Here is a 7133-nt window from a genome sequence, read left to right on the forward strand (position 1 = left end):
TGGTCAATTTTGCTGTCATTTGAAACTGGTATTGCGCTGAATTATAACTGCCAGGCCCTCTGTAAACGAACAGCGGGCATCACAGTCCTGATAGGGGGAGACACAGGCTCACAGGCTTCCACTCAACCCCTCACCTTCCAACACAGATTGAATAGACACGGGTGAATATTTTATTTGCTTATATTTTTGTAATTGTTTAGATGTCGAATGTCAAACTGTAAGTAGATAAAATAAAATTGGATAATTATATATATAATGCTTTAAGAATATTTTAGGCCCTCTGAGAGGGCGTAGAGGGCCCTGACGGTTCCCCACTGCTCAACACTAAAAAGGATTAAGACTTTTCTGAGAAACTCAATGACCCAGGACAGACTGAATGCATTGGCCATCTTGTCAATGGAGAAAAGACTAGTCACAGATTACTGAATTTAACAAAAATGTAATTGAGAAATTTGCAAGCCAGAAGGAAAAGAGGGCAAAATTCATGTTCAAATAAATAAAGAGCACTAAGACTGCTTTATTTGTTTTAAAAAATTTTGCGCCCCCCTCAATTTTTATTGCACCAGCCGCCACTGCAGTGTAGTATACCAACCATTTCAACTTGTGCTCAATAGAGGTCACTGCCAAATAAATATGTTCACGTGTATTAATTAAGAAAAAAAATTAAGGAAAAACGAACATCCTAGATCTCAATTAATAAAATATTCCAGTTGTAAATCTTTATTTATTACATAGTGGAATGCGTTGAGAAAAAAATATCAATATAAATCAGCATTATTATCCCATAGAGGTCTGGATTTGGAATCATACTCAAAATCAAAGTGGAAAATCAAATGACAGGCTGATCCAACTTCCTCAAGGAAAGTTAAAATGAGGCTCAGTAGTATGTGTGGCCTTCATGTGCCTCCCTACAATGCCTGGGTATGCTCCTGATGAGGCTATGGCAAATATCCCAGATTATCACAGACCTGGATTAAAGCATCAGTCAACTCCTGGACAGTCTGTGATGCAGCGTGGCATTGGTGGATGGAACAAGACATGATGTCCCAGATGTGCTCGATTGGATTCAGGTCTGAGGGACGAGCATGCCAGTCCTTAGGATCAATGCCTTCATCATGCAGGAACTGCTGACACATTTATGGCATTTATGGCATTTAGCAGATGCTCTTATCCAGAGCGACTTACAAAAGTGCTTTGCATCTGATCACAGAATTCATCCTAGGTAATAGTACGGATAGGCCAGAATTCAAAATACCACTGAGTCAGACTACTACTGAACTACAGGAGTCAATGTCATTACATAGTGTTTTGCAAGTTAGACGTTTGCCAAGAAGCACAAATAACCATAGACAGACATACAATTTAAGAACAGCAAGTGGTATCAGCTGAGTTAGTGCTCTGGTAAGAACTCAACAAACAGGTGGGTCTTCAGTCTACGCTTGAAGATAGCAATAGACTCTGCAGTCCGAGCAGCTAATGGAAGATCATTCCACCATCTTGGAGCCAGGATGGAGAATAGTCTGGAGCTTTGTCTTCCAAGAGACTTTAAGCATGGAGTTTCGGGTCGAGCCAAGCTTGAGGTTCGGAGTGTTCGCTGTACGGATTGGCTTTTGACCATGGACATCATGTAGAGAGGGGCCAGTCCATTTTTGGCTTTGTAAGCAAGCATCAAGGTTTTATATCTGATGCGTGCCGCTACTGGAAGCCAGTGAAGAGAGCGTAGCAGAGGAGTCACATGTAAGAACTTGGGGAGATTGAAGACTAGTCATGCTGCAGCATTCTGAATTAGTTGTAGAGGTCTGATGGCCCGTAGAGGAAGACCTGCTAGTAGGGAATTGCAGTAGTCCATCTTAGAGATTACTAGAGACTGCACAAGCACTTGAGTAGATTCCTGTGAAAGGAAGGGTCAAATTCTCCGTATGTTGCAGAGGAAAAATCTGCAGGATCTGGTCAGTTTTCAAATGTGTTGAGAAGGACAACTCATTGAGCAGTTCGAGCAGATTCTGATGGTGTTAACAAGGTGTTCTCAAAGGAAACTGTGAGGTCGTGGTGTGGGTTTGGGGTTCCTGGAATGTACAGAAGCTCAGTTTTGCTAGGGTTGAGCTTCAAGTGGTGAGTAGTCATCCATGAAGCAATATCTGCTAAGCATACCGAGATACGCCTAGAAACCTGGGTGTCAGAATGAGGGAAGGAAAGAATTAGCTAGGTGTCTTCAGCATAGCAATGATAAGAGAAACATGAGACAAAATAATGTCACCAAGGGAACGAGTATATAAAGAGAAGAGAAGAGGGCCTAGGACCGAGCCTTGGGGGACTCCAGTGGAGAGTTTATATAGATTGGATGTAGATCCTCTCCATGTTACCTGATAAGAAGGGTCTTCAAGATATGACTGGAACCATTTCCAAGCAAGGCCAGTCACACCAAGGCTAGAAAGAACAGAGAGGAGGATGTTGTGGTTGACAGTGTCAAAGGCTGCAGAAAGATCTAGAAGAATTGAAACTGATGATAGCTTGTTAGCCTTGGCAGCATGGAGCTTCTCAGTCATTACTTTGAGGGCAGTTTCTGTTGAGTGTGCCCGTTTGAAGCCAGACTGATTAGGATCATGGAGTCGGTTCTGGGTGAGGAAGAGAGATAATTGGTCATAGACTGCTCGTTCCAGAGTTTTTGATAGAAAAGAAAGAAGTGATACCAGTCTGTAGTTGTTCATGTCAGAGGTGTCAAGTGTTGCTTTTTTCAGGATTGGTACCGCCCTTGCCATCTTGAACATGGTAGGTTCATGACCCGAAACTAAGGAGTTGTTGATGATTGCTGAGATGAACAGAAGGAGTTCTCTTGACATATTCTGGAAAAGAGTGGAAGGAATTGGATCCAGTGGGACACACTTTAGCCACATGAGGCCAAGCATTGTCAAATGTAAATGTGCCATATTTTGTCAATTGTGATTTTTCACCACAATCGAAATTTGTCCTCCGCTTTTTACCCATCTGTGCAGTTAGAACACACACACACACTAGTGATTACTAGGGGGCTGTGGATCACATGTGCCCAGAGCGGTGGGCAGCCCTAACCCGGTGCCCAGGGAACAGTTGAGGTTAGGTGCCTTGCTCAAGGGCACCTCAGTCATGGCCTCAGGTCTGGGAATCGAACCCACAACCCTCCGGTCACAAGACCAGTTCTCTACCACCAGGCCATGACTGCCCCTTGTCATGTATCCGAAGGAATTCAGGGCCCACTGCACCAGCATATGGTCTCACAATGGGTCTGAACATCTCATCCTGGTACCCAATGGCAGTCAGGGTACCTCTGGCTAGCACATGGAGGTCTTTGCAGCCCTCCAAATAAATGCCTCCCCACACCATTACTGACCCACTGCCAAACCTGCTATGCAGGAGGATGTTGCAGGCAATAGAACATTCTCCATGGCGTCTCCAGACTCTGTCACATCTGTCACATGTGCTCAGTGTGAACTTGCTCTCATCCATGAACAGCACAGAGTGCCAATGGCAAATTGGCCAATATTGGTGTTCTCTGGCAAATGTCAATCGCCCTGCACGGTGGGCTGTAAGCACAAGCCCCACATGTGGACGTCCCTCATGTAGACTGTTTCTGACATGGAGAAACATGGATATTAGTGGCCTTCTGGAGGTCATTTTGCAGGGCTCTGGCACTGCTCCTCATATTCCTCCTTGTACAAAGGAGGAGGTAGTAGTCTTGCTGCTGGGTTGTTGCCCTCCTATGGCCCCTCCTTGTCTCTGGGTGTTCTGGCTTGTCTCCTGGTATCTGCTCCATGCTCTGGATACTGTGCTGAGAGACACAGCAAATCTCGCCACAGCTCACATTGATGTGCTATCATGGATGAGCTGCACTACCTGAACAACTTCTGTGGGTTGTAGACACTGCATCATGCTACCTCTATGGTGAGAGAACTGACAAAATTCCAAAGTGACCAAACCATCAGCCAGAAAAGATGAGAACAGACAAAAGGTCTGTGGTCACCATCTGCAGAACCACTCCTTTATAGGGGGTGTCTTGCTAATTGCCTCTAATTTTTACATGTTGTCTGTTCCATTTGCACAAAAGCATGTGAAATTAGTTCACAATCAGTGTTGTTTCCTAACTGAACAGGTTGGTTTCACAGAAGTCAATCAATCAATCATCATTTATTTCTATACAGTGTTGCGAATAACGCCGTTAAAAATAACGACGTTAGAAAACGGCGTCCTTTTGTCAGTAACGGGATAATATAATTACTTTTCCTGTTGTTACAACGCCGTTGACATTACTGGTCATTAAAAGCGGTGCGTTACTATATATTGATATACTAACAGTAATGCGAGCTGACCCCTGCCCAGGCTAGTGAGGAGTAACAGATCTCGATAGGTCATAGTTCTCGGTGTAACACCTGTTTAACTTAACAAGTCAGTAAGCGGTTGGCTAAGGCAGCGTTATGGTAGCCAATCAGAGCCCGTGTTTTTTACACGCATGCCAAAGCACACCAGTGACACACGACACAGACTGAGAAGAGGCAGAAATGGCAAGTCAGGAGCAAGCCGAAGAAAATTTTGCATTTTCAAGGTGGCGATATAAACATTATTTAAGAAAATACTTGAGGTTCCTGAATGTCTACCAGACTGGGTATTTGATTTATTTAATTAAGAATAGTGTGACGGGCAGGGTGTGCGAACTAAAAGGAAGCGATCACGCCAAGTCTCAGGGAAAAAGGATGGTTTAATAGAACGTGTGCAAACCAAAAACCCGTGCAATATCTCCAAATTAAGGATATAATGACCAGCGGTCAACTGGTACAAAGACAAGACATATATAGGCAAACAAACGACCCTCAGGTGAGACGGATCACGGGCTCCGCCCACCTGAGGGACGCACACGACGTCACAAAACAACAACAACAACAGCCGCTGTGGACGGAGGCGACCGGTAGGGGGCCGCCTCACCGTGACAGACCCCCACACCAAGCCGCACTCCCCTCCACTGGGTGTGTGGCACACAGCGGCTGCACACAAAACACGAAGGGGCAGGAAGGCAGGGATAGGCAGGGACACATCTCCTGCAGTCCGGGAGCTGAAACACAAAACATAAAACATTACTCAGCTCACCTCCCCGGGCGGGACCCTGGACCGACTGGGCCGTTAACAACACAAAACCACGCCCCGGTCGGTCACAGGGCCCTCACGCCCTAACCGGCGTTTAGCCAGAGAGCCCCAAGGGTGTGCGGACGAGGAGCTACGGCTCCTTTATCATCCTTAGTGTGTGCGTGTGTGCAAGTTACCTCCCCGAGGCGTGGCTACTTCACCTCCTGGACCTACCTCCTCCCAGAGCTGACCCCTGCCTTCTGCTAGGGGTCACCCCAGCCTCCTGGGGAGCCAACCCCTCCCGGGGCCTCTCATCGCAAGGTGGACTCTTCCACCCAACCCAGGAGCGCCAGAGACCGAGGCCCACAGCACCAACGATGCGGGCTAGGGAGCGGCTCCAAGGGCCTCCTGGTCACCACGGGCAGGAGGGAGGATCTCCTTCCTCAGCAGGAGCTTCTCAGACCGGAGCCCCATGGTCCCCAAACATCCAGGGGCCCCAGCCCTCTAGGGAGGGGCTCTTCATGACCGGGCTCCGATCACCCCACAACACAAGGGGGCTCCTGCCAAGGTGGAGACCCCCACAAGGTCCAGGAACACCACGACACCACCAGGGAGAAGCACCTGCACAGAAACAGCGCACACACACACACACACACACACACACACACACACCCAACCACACACCAACATACAACACAAACGCGCCACACCGACCCCCTCCGTGCCATACCCAGTGGCACGGGACCACAACCGGTCCCCCCCCAAACACACATTTAAGGGGAGGAGCAAGCGTGGAATTACATATAACAACGACATTTCACGAACACGCTAGGACACAACGAACACGCAAATACTAGACAAACAGAAAGTAGTGCACAGACAGTAAACGAACGGGACCAAAAACATGCATGCTCTACATATACAAACACAATAGTGACGCGCCGCTCAGAGTCGCAGTCGCTCCCCACATTAAACACAAGACACACGGGGAGCGAGGCGACAGTGACGAGCGGCGACCGCGTCACACACATGAAACATTGAACATATAACAAACGAGCACGCACACTGATCCTACGGTCTGCTACCCGTACACACTTATAACATACACATGAGAGTTTTCCCAGGCAGACACCCTGGTCCTCGCCGTGCCACACACAAACAAACGCACGGCGGAACTCTCGCAACGAATAACGGACATGAAAAGCTTTCCCAGGTCAGAAGGGTGGCTGGTCATTCTGTGACGGGCAGGGTGTGCGAACTAAAAGGAAGCGATCACGCCAAGTCTCAGGGAAAAAGGATGGTTTAATAGAAAGTGTGCAAACCAAAAACCCGTGCAATATCTCCAAATTAAGGATATAATGACCAGCGGTCAACTGGTACAAAGACAAGACATATATAGGCAAACAAACGACCTTCAGGTGAGACGGATCACGGGCTCCGCCCACCTGAGGGACGCACACGACGTTACAAAACAACAACAACAGCCACTGTGGACGGAGGTGACCGGTAGGGGGCCACCTCACCGTGCCAAATAAAGGTTTTATTGTTAAGTTTACTTCTGTTGTGAACAAACCAGTTTTTTTTTACAAAGATTTGGGATTTTAAAGGATTTTATCCTGCACTGGTCTGCTGATGTGCAATAAATATCAAAAGTTAAACACCTTTCTGGTCTACTCAATTCAACTGACTGTGAAAACTGCTTTTCCAAAAAATCCTTATTCAATGGCATATACATTTTTTTTTTACTGTAATGCAAATAGTTACTTTCCCAGGTAATGAGTTACTTTTATTATAGAGTAATTCAGTTACTAACTCAGTTACTTTTTTGAACAAGTAATGAGTAACTATAACTAATTACTTTTTTAAAGTAACATTCCCAACACTGTTTATATAGCACCTTACACAACCAAAGTGTAACCAAAGCGCTGTACACAATGGAATCAACAATAAATTAGTATGATCTTAACGATTTTGTGTGGTAGACTTGGAGTTATGCGGTGTTGTTTAAGTGTTCCCTTTATTTTTTTGAGCAGTGTATATTT

The sequence above is a fragment of the Brachyhypopomus gauderio genome, chromosome 13 (genome assembly GCF_052324685.1).
Source record: "Brachyhypopomus gauderio isolate BG-103 chromosome 13, BGAUD_0.2, whole genome shotgun sequence".
Classification (NCBI taxonomy): Eukaryota; Metazoa; Chordata; class Actinopteri; order Gymnotiformes; family Hypopomidae; genus Brachyhypopomus; species Brachyhypopomus gauderio.